Below are 14520 nucleotides of genomic sequence, written 5' to 3'. Positions count from 1 at the left end.
GGGCTCGTACAATTTTTATCACAATCCATACATACATCCGTTGTGTCAAGCACATATGTATATTTGTTGCCTTCATCATTCTCAACACATTTGCCTTCTACTTGAGCCCTTATTTATTTTAATTGAAACAACCTTAAATAGGTCAAAAGGGGGATCAAATGATAAGATGTTATATTTTAACCTAAATGTGTTTGCCGTAATCAATTTTACAATACTCTCTGTCTGATAAGGCTATTCACATCCCTCAACGATGATTAGAAGGACCATAGATCATAGATCAGAGGGATGTAACCCCACCAGAGGTTTAATCCATGCATGAATCTTGCAAATGGATTTTGGGCTTCCACTGTCATCCATAGCATTGTGAAACCCAGATTTAAACTGTATTTACAAGCTCCGATCCCATTCCTTACTTTTGATTTGGATTACATTATTTACAATCTTTGGGTCACATAGGCTGGTATGCTTCTTCCATGTGGACTTAGTTGATGTCTCACATAGATAAGGCTATAAATATTTAAGAGACCAAACATTTGCCTCATCTTTCTCCCTCAGAGAAAGATTTTGTTAATCTTTCCAAAAACAAACCTCCTGTTGATTGTTTTCCATTGTTTTTCTGTTCCCAGTTTGTTTATTTCTACTCTAATCTTTGTGGTTTCTTTCCTTCTTTTGTATTTGCTGCCCTGTTTCTAGTTGTTGGAGGTGTGTGGGACAGTATGGATTTTGGATTGCTCCTCTTTTTTCATGTGTGAATTGATTGCTATCAATTACCCTCTAAAAACTGCTTTTGCTGTGTCCCAAAGGTTTGGGCATAATGTAGCATAGTTATCATTTTTTTCATCCCTTATTTGGTCTGTTACCAAGTTGTTTGTAAATAGTATGTGTTTCAGTCACCATGTGACTTTATCTTCCTATTCCTTCTATTGATTTTCAGTTCTCTAGCATTGTGCTTTGAGAAAATGGATTGTATAATCTCAGTGTTTTTTTAATATGTGAGGCTTATTTTGGGAGCTAATAGATGATCCTATTCTAGAATATGTGCCTATGTGCTGGAAAATAATGTATACTGTGTTTTTGTTGGGTGGAGTGCTCTGTATATGTCTAGGAGATAGAGATGGCTGCTTGTTGCTTAGCTCTTCTCTTTCAGTTTTGAGTTTGTTTCCTGATGATCTATCTTTTCATAAGAGTAGTCTGTTGATGTCTCCTACTATTATCAATCTATTTCTTTATTTCTGTTTTCAACTCTGAGAATTTGATCGATGTTTCCAAGGGTCTTTCATTAGGTGTGTAAATGTTTATAAAGGTCATATGTCCCTGGTCATATTGTTCCTTTAACATTATGTAATGTCCATTCATCTCCCTCTTATCTCCTCCACCCTTCTACATTCCCCCTCCCCTTGAAGACCTTGTTGTATTTGCTTTCCCTATAGGCTCAACATCCCTGGGTTTCATTTACTGAAAAACAGAGAAACAAATAACACAGCTTCAAGAGGGTGGCTCCCAAGGATGACTCACCTGGGAGAGACATTAGGAGCAAAGTAATAAGGCAAGTAATCTTTTCCACAAACGCCAAGAAACTCATCTGTATTGGCATTATTTGTCAAATGAGAACCTGGTGAACTCAACATAAAGAGGATGAGCTTGATACACAGGTATGGGCAATTGGAATTCCAGATTGAGTGTTTCATGCCAGACCCTTTGGGCTAGGCTCAAGATTCCTACCTATTTCCCTCACAGGAGGTAGCACTCCATTCAGCCAGAGGAGGACGAAAAGGAATTATGGACATGTTCTTGCCAAATAAAGGGTTAGCTTTCATCATGCCTACAGTCACTAAATCACTTTTCATTGCATCCCTACAATCTGCAGTTCATCTGATAACTAACACCACTAACGACAGTCGAGGTTGACCATGTCTGGAAGTCTTGAGTTGGTCGAGGGTAGCATGGCCAGCCCCTTGTAACTTGGGACTCAAACAGTAGGATTATGCACCACTAACCCCTCTCCAGATATTAGGATCTGTATGTGTCTGTTAGGTTTCTGGAGTGGGTTATACCTCGGTTCTTGGCTTCGCATGCTGAAAGAATTCATACTGAAGCATATTTTGTAATGCAAGTGATTGTTATGAAGGAAAGGAAAAGTGTCAGATTTTACAGTCTCAAAGGGATACATGCTATTTCAAGAAAGTGTGCCAAGCTGCACAGATGCCACGCTGGGGTTCACAACAGGGCATGAAAACCCACGTGGAAAATAACACCCACATGTGCAGAACTGGAGAATTCCCGGGGACCAAGAGGTCAAGAGACCAAGAGCATGTTGTCCCCAAGTAGGTCTGGAACTGCCCTTCCTACAGCTTGCCCCTGAGGGAGGACAGAGTAAACAGAGACTGGCATTGGGCCAAGAGAACAATTCAGAGCTGTGCTTCCTGACTTCAGTCTATCCCACCACCACCACCCACCTGGCTGGGGGAGGTGTGGTTGAGGGTATTGGTTGACCCCTTTGGCTCAATTTAGGTGCACCCAGGTGATGTCATGAACCTGGGCCTAGTGTGTGTGCCCAGGTGTACCTCCCACCTGGGCTCAAGGGGCTTGTGTCTGAGCATGCTCAGTTTGGGTTTCCCAAGGGTGTCCAATTAGTGCCTGAATGCTTTCCAACCCCTCTTTGTGGGCTTTTGCAGGCAGTGGGTATACAACCCCTTTGTCCCTAAATCTAGCTACCTTTCATGTCCACAACAAAGATGAACTTCATTCATTCTGTTGTAGGACCCATTTACACTGGCATTATCCTTAAAAGTTCAGGCCCTTCTATGTCTCCATTCCCCTGCCTTCACTAATAAGTATCCAAAGGGGAACTTGAGCTATTATTCATCTTGCAAGACTGTAGTAGGTGTGCCTTTTGCTAACAGGAACATTTCCCACTTTCCAGATGTATCTTTGGGAATCAATTGCTTATCCTTTCCCCCAATTTTTTCCATATCTCAGAGTCTAAAATTGCATGGGAATATATTGTCAAGAAAGACCTGCTGGGTACATAAATTTACCCATACTACCCTATTTTAACTGGGGAAACTGTTTCTTTATTTCTAGTAGCTCAGAAGAGAGGGCCTTCATTGACACTACTTATTTGGGGAAAATTTACTTGGCAGTTCTACTCATAGGTAGCACTAATCCTGTTTGAGCCCTCTAATTGCTGCATCCTTTGCTGATATTTTTGTAAGTATATCTCTAGGTGGGGTTGAGGATGCAGTTACCTCCTAAGTCATACACCACATACAGGATATTTCCCTCGCCCGAAGGGAATTTATTTTTCTACAGAGCTCTGTATATCAGTGTTTACCAGCCAACTGGACAGGACTTTGCACTTTGGGCTATGTTATACCTACTGTATATGTTGTTCATGCCACAATCTCCGTGTGTATTCCTTTCATCATCACCCACAGGCTGTCCTACGAAGCAGGGCCCCTATTTTATTAGGAATCGGCCCCCTGGTGGGAATAGCGAGACCTACTGCTGAAACCACTGGCGGAGTCTCTGCACGGAAAATGTGTGTTGATCGTTCTTGCCATACAAGCTCAGATAAATTCCCTCCACGTAGTTGTTCTTCAGCCTGGTCTGGGCAGGCTGGCCACAGCCCAAGGTGGGGTTTCTGCCACGCTCAAGGAAGAATCCTGTTTCGGGGTAAATCAAATGGGCCAAGTTCAAAGCCATATTCACCACTTCAGGATGGAGCTCCTGGCCCGATGTTTTGTCACAGGGCTCCTGTTTGCTACCTATCCTGATCTCCTTAGCCTCTGTGATCATCCTGCTTTTGGGGTGGGGGAATGGGGGTGATAGGGGGGGGTCATGTGTTTTTAATGCCCTTGTCTGTTTTGTCTTTTCCAGGCTGGAAACAGTGAGACCACAAATGATTGTCCACCCAGTCGACATACTTTACCTTACTCCTCATCTCTCCAAAGCAGGCTCCTATCAAATTCCATCTAGATCTTTTTCCCATAACCCCTTGCCCAGACAGAGATTAAAGCGGTACCATTAAAATGAGTGCTGATCTTTGACCTTCAACTTTCCAAAGAATTTGGATGTTTCCACTTGAGGGTGGAAATGCTAAGTAGACAAACCCAAGGCAAGGAGGAAAGAGAGCAGGAGAGCGCAATAGGAGGAATTTCAGCACAGCAGGAGGTGAGTGGCAGAAAAGACACCTTTCCTTTATCAGTGGTTTTCAAAAGGGAATGAATTCCCAGGAGAGGAAGCAGTAAAAGAGAGGTGACTGTCTATGTGCACAAGCCCCACAGATGACAGAATGAACCCTTGGCTGTGACCACACAACTAGGACGCAGCATGAACTGGGGGCACACAAACAACCATTATAAAGGGGAGATACACTCTGAAGAGCCTGCCGGTAGCAGTAGGTCTGCTATCAGCAATATCAAAGAACTGTATTTCCATCCAGCAGCTGAAGTCTGTCTGCAGGATCCACGCTCTCAACTGAAGTTCCAGGGACCTTCACTCAGAGGTGTGGACTCCTGGGGACTCACGCTCAAAGAACAATAAGTGACTGCAAATCTGTGTCTAAAGCTAACGAGGCCCAGGGCAGGGTTCAAAACACAAGCTCATGACAAAAAGCAGCTGCCATGTGTTTCGTGAGCCTGGCTCTTTATATAACTTATCAAATACAAGTCTCAGCAAGGTGGTTATTGGAATAAAAAATAAATGACTTGCCCACAGTGATTCCTGACATTGATTGTTATCTCCACAATGTAGCAGCACTCTTCCGGATTCTTCCCTGTGTGTCTTGACTGGTAGAATGTCTGCTTTCCGTGTCATAGACCCAGATTCCATTTTAGCCAACGTACCTCAAGGACAATTACATCCTTCTCTCAGCAGAGGGTTGTGTGTGATTGTGATGCTGCTGAGCAGGTTTCAGCATAGCTTCCAGACTAAATAGACGAGGGGAAAAGGCCTGGCAACCTAATTCAGAAGATCAGCCAATGACAGCCCTATAAATAAATATCCTTATGCCTAAGATACCCATAAACCTGGGGCTGACTCAACAGTAGCTAAAACATGATCAAAGTGACTATTTCTTGAACAAGTTAGCCTAACCTCACAGACTTTCCCCGATGTGATACAATTTCAGAGTGGCTGCAAACCACTGACAGTTAACAGTCATCTGTTCCTGGCTTCAGGGTTTTAAAATAATACTGCACCGCATCGGAGCATTTAGCTGAGGTACCCTGCGCTCCGCCTACCTTTTGTTCCAGTGCTGCCTTTCTGAAGTTGAAATTAAGCCATCTCCACCTGAAGAACACGATTCAGGTAACAATACCTGCACCTGTGATGCCACTGTGCCCCTCCAAGCAAAAGGAGCCATCTGAGAACCAGAGAGCCTATCTCATAGACTCAACTGCTCCAGAAAACCACTTCTCCCACACGATGAATATAAATCACCCCTTAACCTGTTCCTCAAGGAAACATAGTTGAATGGACAAGGTCCACTCTATCTTCCTTGGACATTAGTGCATCATAAATCCACTTCTGCTCTCCCTTCTGCTCCTGAATACTGGTTTGGATCTCTAGTGGCAGGCTGCTGAAATCACCCTCTTTGCATGAACAGAATCACATGAGCAATATATGAATATGAGTTCCTTAAACAAAAGCACATGTAGTAAAAATTCTCAACTATTGCAGGTAGACTCGAACTACACTCCCGATCCTACTTTCCCCAGCTGTCCTTCACATGTACATTTATATCCGCGTGCCCACTAAAATATACCACCCTATTGTATGGTAGTAACTTTCTCACAAATGATGTCATAAGTCGCTTTGCAGTGCACTTCTTTCATTCAACAGAACACCATAGAGGACTTTTTCTGTTAGCATATGCTGAGCAACACATTAAATTTTTGCTGCAGAAATGTATTCAGTAGTGTGGTTACTTCATAACTTGGACAGAAAATCCCCAATACTTAGAGCACCCTCTCTTTTACAGGAAGGTGGTCGCTCTGGCACATGGAAGGGAAGGATATAGGGCAGACATTGAGAGTGAGCTAAGAAAGTGTCCACTGGAGAGAGAGGTACCAAGCCTCTAACGGAAGCTGAGCTCCTGGAATTTCTGTCTGAAGATCTTGATCCACTTTCTGTATTGGCCACAAATCAAATTTATTGGAAACTGAGAAATTACTGTTAAAGCAAGACACAGCCAATCTTCCAGCCTACAGAGGAGACTGCAAATACCATTTAAAGTCGCATGGAAACCCTATGAAATAAATGAAGCAATTAGTTCTTAAAGATTTAGTACTCCAAGCATCCAAGGCCCAAATCAACTCCACAGATTAGTATTGATAAAGGGTAGGCATTTCAGCATTATAAACCATGTGATGAGGATTTTCTATCTTGTCAGTGTCACTCATTTTTATAGATTTAGAATATATCTTAGTTTCTTTTTTAAAATAAAGGAGAAAATAGATTTGTACCAGTTCTATGCCTGATATGTAAAGATACAAGGAGATACTGACTAAGAAATTTCACAAATACAGTATATATGAAATCTAATACAGTAGACAAAGAGAGATTGAATTTTATATACTATATTTACCTTCCACCACTTGACTGTCAGTTTGTTGTACTGTGGTGGCTTTTGTGTTGCTGCGACATGGGAAGCTATGTCATAGGTATATCAAATGCCAGCAGGGCCACCCAAAATGAACAGGTGTCAGCAAAGTTTCCAGAATTAGAAGAGACTATGAATATCTACTTCTTTGGAATTAGCCACAGAAAACCCTAAGGATAGAATTGAAACGTTGTCAGATACTGAAAAACTCATAAAAAGAAACAGTACAATATCAGAGCTAGTACCAGAAGATGTGACCCGCAGTTTGGGTAGCACTCAAAATATGACTGAGGAAAAGCTACCTTCTGAAAATACAGTCACCCACATTAACATGGATGGAGTAAAGCTGCAGGAAGTAATGCTTTGGGACCTTCCTGTGCTGGTGAGGCATGATTCAACATGAAAAGAAACAGCTGCAAACAGCAATTAATGCTCTGAATTTGGAATATACAAAGTATGAATCTAGGAAAATCTGAAGTTGTAAAAATGAAATGCTGTTGTTGTGAGATGTCATTGAGTCGGCTCCAACCCATAGCGACCCTGTGCACCACATAGTGACCCTGTGCACGACAGAACAAACCCCTGCACAGTCCTGCACCATCCGCACAATTGTTACACTACCTGAGCCCATTGATGCAGGTGGGCCAATTCATCTCCTTGAGGGCCTTCCTCTTTTTCTCTGCCCCTCCCCTTTCCCAAACATGATGACCTTCTCCAGGGACTGATCTTTCCTAACAGTATGTCCCAAGTATGGAAGATGAAGTCTTGCCATCCTTGCCTCTAAGGAGCACTCTGGTCTTATTTCTTCCAAGACAAATCGGTTTGTCCTTTTATCAGTCTGTGGTACTCTCGATATTCTTTTCTAGCACCACAATTCAAATGTATCCATGCTTCTTCAGTCTTTTTTCTTCCATGTCCAACTTTCACATTCATACGAGGCAAGGGAGCATACCATGGTTTGGGTCAGGTGCATCTTAGACATCAAAGTAATTCCTTGCTCTTCAATATTCTAAAGAGGTCTTGTGCAGCAGATTTACCTAATGCAATGGATCTTTTGATCTCTTGACTGCTGCTTCCATGGACATTGATTGTGCATCCAAGTAAGACAAAATCCTGGACAACTAGTACAATACATCAGCCTGTGTGATCCAAGGATTGTAAATAATAAAATCCAAGACTAGAAAAAGGGACAATATTAGAACTTACATTCTGATCATAGTGGTTACAAATTGGACTGTGATCTGCATGATCAACAGTTTGAAGCCACCAGAAGCTCTGCCGGAGAAAGACTGGGCTTTCTACTCCCGCTACTCCCATAAATAATCTTGGAAACCCACAGGATCGCTATGAGGCCGCATCGCCCCAATGGCAGTGAGTTTGGAGTTTAGTTTTCAGAAGGCTATGGGTGACCATGGATGCTCCAGAAGCATTTGCAGTGTCCCTACATGGATTAGGGCTCTGGAGACTGCCCTCTGACCATTGGCCAGGGATGGGAATAGTCTCGATATCAGACAGAGTGCTTTAGGAAGTAGATTGAGGCTGAGGTAGCTATGCCAAAATTTAACATCTTCTCACTTGTTCTCCTTTCTAACCCATTTTAAATTTGTTCTGGTTTTTTATTATTTTCTGCTTTCTTTGGATTGAGATCTTTCCTTTTTTGTCGTTTTATAATTGTTGCTGGAAGGGAGGTTGTGTGCTTTTCTTTACATAAAATCCATTCGAGCTAAATATGCAAAGATAACTAGGTTAATCATTTCATAGGGTTGTGGTGGGGGAGGTTGGTGGGAAGTGGGGAGCTAATAATAATGAGTATAAGAATGGCAAAGTGATTCTGAAATTGACTGTGGTGAGAATTGCATAACTCTTTAAAGTTTCAACCATTGAAATGTATGTTATGTACATATGTAAATAAAAGAGAAAAATAAAATAAAGCGCTCTGCTGTAAGACATATATTACGGGGACAGTGTTTAAAACATAAGAAAATGTATTTGATATAGTCAAAAATCATAAGGAATAGAAATCAATGACTAAAACTACATAGGCCAAGCATAAGATGGCTTTTATGTGGGATATTACTAATGTTTTAAGTTTTTTTTTCTCTAAATATAAGTAACCATGTTTTTTCTGTTGTCTCCTCAATTTTCTAACTGATAGGTATTTTTTTGGTTTTACCTGTAGTTTTGGAGAGCTTTGGTTATGTAATTAAATATGAAAGGAATTTAAAGTTGAGAGCAGAAAAGAACTCTTTTTAATAAATAAAAATCAAACATTAGGAACAAAAATTGAGATTAAAACTTTCCATTTCATAGACTATTTTATAATCATCATATGCTATTTAGTTATTGAAATAGCTGGTCCTTACATTCAATTAAATAATCAGAGTATACGTAAGTTTTGATTTTGTGAACTATCCCACACATTTGATCTAATATAATGGTTAATATTTCCACTCTACCATCAATTCACTGGCGGCATTTCTGACTTTCACAGAAGTTGGGGTAGCTCACCTGGACTATTTTCATTAGGTGTCATTTTAAACTTTAAGTTCTAAAAAAATGGTGCCTAAAAGTCATTTTCGAGTCAAATAATGGTTAGGGAAAACTAGTATGTTTTCTGCATGATCATGAGTCATAGTCTAAATCTTGAACTAACCTTGAAAACTTTTCTATCTAGAAAAGTGAATGTATCCCAATCATATCCCTTTCCCACTTCTGTAGTTCTGCCTGCAGATGTATTGATTTATTGATCTGTCACCAGTCATGCTTTTCTGACATTTTCCCTTTAATTCTATATCCTGTTTCAGTGGCCACGTTTCTGTAAACCCGTGGACACCCGTATGACTTCGTGGAATGGTCTCCTTTGTTCAAATAAAATGTCTTTGTCTTTATTTTTGTCTTATTTAAGGCTTAAAAAATGTCTCCATAAATTATATTGCAATTTAGGGTCGCTTTTCATCCATCAAACAAAATTGGTGAAGACATCAATTAAAAAACATACTAGAACTCCACTGGAAAAGACTGGGCCTTGATTTCCTCACAGTCCATATGCAGCTGAACTGGAAATCCATTTATCACCAATTAAAGGAATTGAAGCATTCCTTTGGATTTGAAGCTGGAATTCCTTTGTGGGCAGAAACAGAGGACAGCTTTCCCAGAATTGTGGAACAAGACTTCTCAAATTTTATTGAAAGCTCTATTACTTTTGAACTTGCTTTATATTGGCAAGTTGGGCCGACTGGTATAAGGATTTTCCATGCAGACTGTAAATCTTTACAGGAGCGTACATCTCATCTTTCCCCCATAGTGGGCCTTGAACCATCCACCTTGTGGTTAGAAGTACAACACTTAATCCACTTCACCACTCAGGCTCATTATTGATGTATTTACTACTATTTTCATGTTTATTACTGTGGTCTTAATGTGGCCTTTATTATCTTGCATGTCTTAGGTTCCATAGTCTGTCTCTTAAGTGGATAAATGTTATTGAAACTATTGCTTTGTGCTTTATCCTCCTTGTTTTTTAAGTCATTTTGTTCTAGCACCTGTTTATTAATTTATATAGGCAAAACTTTCCCATTTTTATCAAAAAGCTTAGCTCTATATTATTCTTACTTTATAATCTATACTATTGAATGCATTAATGATAATCATAGTAGCTATCATTATTATTAGAATTATCAAATGTGATATGAAAGGTTCTTCTAATAAAATTTCTCAAAAAAGCTAAAATGCTACCCAGAATTCAATCATATACTATTGTCGTGATACGTGCCATCAAGTGGCTCTGACCCACACGTACAGCAAGTACCCCTAAGTACAACAGATTGAAACACAGTTCATAAAGACAATGCTCTGTGTCCTACTATGATGGGAAATGTCTGGGGTCTTAAAAGCTTGTGAAAAACCATCTGAGAGACCATGATAGTTCTTTTCCCACCCAGGATAAAGGAGTGGAGAAAAATAAAAGATTTAAAGGAGTAATCCCAAGGATTAAGGGGTCACATGTACCACAATCGATAGGACCCCATTGTTCCTAACAACCTACAGGTCACTCTGGCTAAGATCACAACACAATATCCTAGAAGGATTAGAAGAAACAAGGAAACAAAAATGCATTCTCAGGAAAAGCTTGACAGAGCCTGGAGGACCTTCTACGACGATGGCCCTAAGACATCTTCCTGGCTTGGAACTGCGGGCATCCAAGGAGATCACCTTTCAGCTAGAGATTAGGCAGACCCATAAAACAGAAAGAAAACCCCCAAGAGGAGCATTTTCTTAGAATAATCAGTTATACCCATCAAAGCGAGAGCATTTTTCCAAAGACAAAGACGCAAGGGTTCTTTTTGCTGTTGCCAGGTGTCCTTGAGTCGCTTCTGACCCACAGCCACTGTATGCACAGAAGAATGAAACGCTGCCTGGTCCGCTGCATCCTCGCCATTGCAGGAAGCAATATCAGTCAGGATGGAGGGTCAAGCAAAATCAGTGACATTCATCTATGTATAAGAAATAACTTTTTTTTCAATATGGAACGCTTCACGAATTTGCGTGTCATCCTTGCGCAGGGACCATGCTAATCTTCTCTGTATCGTTCCAATTTTAGTATATGTGCTGCCGAAGCGAGCACATTACTTTTTTTATAAGATAATGTTTTAATCGTTTTATTAGGGGCTCATACGACTCTTATCACAATCCATACATACATCAATTGTGTAAAGCACATCTGTACATTCATTGCCCTCGTCATTCTCAAAACATTTTCTCTCCACGTAAGCCCCTGGCATCAAGTCCTCATTTTTCCCCTCCCTCCCCCCTCCTTCCTCCCTCATGGGCCCCCGACAATTCACAAATCATTATTTTGTCATATCTTGCCCTGTCCGACGTCTCCCCTCACCCACCCCTCTACTGTCCGTCCCCCAGGAAGGAGGCCACACATAGATCCCTGCAATCGGTTCCCTCTTTCCAACCCACTCCCTCTACCCTACCAGTATCACCACTCACACCACTGGTCCCAAAGGGATCATCCGCCCTGGACTCCCTGTGCCTCCAGCTCCTATCTGTACCAGTGTGCATCCTCCGGTCCAGCCAGACTCGCAAGGCAGAATTCGGATCATGATAGTGGGGGGGGGGGGGGGGGAGCATTTAAGAACTAGAGGAAAGCTGCACTTTTCTTCGTTGCCATATCGCACCCTGTCTGCCTCGTCTCCTCCCCGAGACCCCTCTGCAAGGGAATCTCCAGTGGCCTACAAATGGGCCCTAGGTCTCCACTCCGCACTCCCCCCATCATTCACTATGGTAAGATTTTTTGCCCTGACGATGCCCTATACCCGATCCCTTCGACAGCTCGCGATTGCACAGGCTGGCGCAACCCCTCCATGGGGGCTCCGCTGCCCCCGAGCCAGAAGGAAATAACTTTATATTAAGAAGGTGTCACCACTCAAGTCCATTGGTCTGATGCTAGCCAGAATCCGGCTCAGACTCATTCGGCAGGCTCGTGAAACAGAATGGTGAAGCTGGAAGCAGACAGGTACAGGTTGGTGGGTGCAAACTGTTGTGGATCCAAGGACAGTGAGAACATGGCAGGGTTCCAACAGTTCCCAGGTTGGTTCCCCATGGGGCATTCCTTGCAGTCAAATACAGAGTACCAGAAAGCACAGAAGGGGCAAACAAGTTCCCAGTGTCTCTCTTATAAGAAAGCCATGCCACCAGGAGGCATCATCAGGCCCAATAGATAAGTTGGACTCCCGCTATACTTCCACACAGGCTCAAATTGACATAAAGCCTAACCACCACAGAGTAAAAATCCAAACCAAAATGAAATGGGAAACACAGGGCAGAAACGGAGAGAGTACTAACACACTGTGGAGAATACAACCAATGTCATGGAACACTTTATAGACAAACGATCCCATTTGAAAACTAATTTTCTCTGCAACCTCTCATCTAAAGGACAATTAAATTTTTAAATAAATTTTCAGAGTAGAAATGTAAACCCTAAAAAAGCAAATATTGGAGTGTAGGACAACTTGTAGAAATGTTAACCATCACTCTTCCAACAAGACTACTAAAAAATATTGGAGGAAGCCCTGAGTAGCCCTCTGTTTCCCAGAATAGGATGGTGATTGAGTAAGTTCAACTTGACATTGCTCACAATTTAGTATTCCTTTCTCCTTGAAAACACTTTCTTCATTTTTTTAAATCACTTTATTAGGGGCTGATACAACTCTTATCACAATTCCATACATACATCAATTGTGTAAAGCACATCTGTACATTCATTGCTCTCACCATTCTCAAAACATTTGCTCTCCACTTAAGCCCCTGGCATCAGGTCCTCATTTTCCCCCTCCCTCCCCGCTCCCCCCTCCCTTATGAACTCTTGATAATTTATAAATTATTATTTTGTCATATCTTACACTGTCCGACATCTCCCTTCACCCACTTTTCTGTTGTCCATCCCCCAGGGAGGAGGGTATATGTAGATCCTTGTAATCGGTTCCCCCTTTCCACCCTACTGGTTCCCCCTTTCCACCCCACTTTCTTCCTTTGACTTTCAGAACCATCTTCTCCTAATTGACTCCTAACTTCCTGGATCTCATTCTGCCTCTTGTTCTCCTATTCTCTCCCTTCTCCAAATGTCATAGACCAGCAGCAAACTCATTCCAAATGCAGCTCTTTAGGTACATACATATGGCTCTGAAGTAAAGTTGAAAAAATGTAAAGATTATTAGTCAGCTAAGGATGATTTCATTTGTTTGTAAATATATACTTATATGCATATGGCTTTTGAATAATTTTTCCAACAGTTTTATTGGCACAGAATTTGCATATCATACAATTGAATAGTTCAATCATTCACTCATATCAAGGGGCATTGTACAATCGCCACCACATCTATGTTAGAGAATTCCCCACCCCTATGGCTAAATCACCTTTAAGGTGAGTTATGCAATCACAAACACTTCTAGTGCTCCCTCCCCACTCCCACCTTCATTACTTACTCCCCAAATCCCCTTTCCCTCCCTATCATCCATCCCCACCCCTGCATTCTATATATCACCTACTATCAGTTATTATCATTTTACATCCACTCCTCCTGTGCTTCACAGTGGGAAACCCAACAGAAAACAATGAAAATTGCACTAAGGTGGTAAGGATAAGATCATATTAGATGAAGACAAAAATACAAACAATGCGTAAGAAGGAGAAGACCCCCATCAACATTCAAAAAGCCAGGGAAGAAACAACTAAGAGATTCTTGCACCTAGTACAAATTCAGGTCATGTCCATAGGGAGGTCAACTGGCCAAGAATGGTTCTGGAATAATTTTGTAATTGTGAGGGACAGAATTGGCTCTTCTACCTCAAAAGTTTGCTGGCCCCTGTTAGATACCATCAGTCTCGGGATCTCTTCTCTTAACTACCTCTACAAATTCCCTTGCAGATCACATCCAGTTTAATGGTTCTATCCATATGATAATGACTCATAAATTTACATCTTCAGCATAGAAAGACTTCCACTCTGAACTCCAGACTTCAATAATTGACAGCTAATTCAACATTGTAAGTTGCTGCCTAGTCAATTCCAACTCCTAGTAACCCCTCAGGAGCCCTGGTGGTATGGTGGTTACATGTTGGTCTGAAATCTGTATGGTCAGTAGTTTGAAACCACCAGCAGCTCCTTGGGAGAAAGAGTAGGCTTTCTACTCATGTCAGCAGTTACAGTATCAGGAAACCCACAGGGAGTCTCTATGGGTCAGCACGGACTGATGGTAGTGTATTTGAGGATCCCCTTTTGTACAGAGTAGAACTGCACTGCGGGGCTTTGAAGTATATTATCTTTCAGTAGCAGATTGCCTGGGTCTAGAGACATCTTTGGGTGGGTTTAAACCATCAACCTTTTGGCTAGTAGTCAAGTGC

General features: G+C 41.6%; 1 non-coding gene across 1 annotated transcript; it reads right to left on the bottom strand.

The window, feature by feature from the left end:
• Positions 1-11121: 11121 nt before the first annotated feature.
• On the bottom strand, positions 11122-11228 carry LOC115868616. The gene has a single exon (XR_004045702.1). It is a non-coding gene; the product is annotated as a U6 spliceosomal RNA (small nuclear RNA).
• Between the last annotated feature and the right edge of the window lie 3292 nt (positions 11229-14520).

This window comes from Echinops telfairi, unplaced genomic scaffold (assembly GCF_000313985.2).
Source record: "Echinops telfairi isolate 266 unplaced genomic scaffold, ASM31398v2 ScPeMD7_15;HRSCAF=58, whole genome shotgun sequence".
Lineage (NCBI taxonomy): Eukaryota > Metazoa > Chordata > Mammalia > Afrosoricida > Tenrecidae > Echinops > Echinops telfairi.
Note: the sequence above shows the minus strand (reverse complement) of the source record. Positions and strands in the feature narration are given on the sequence as shown.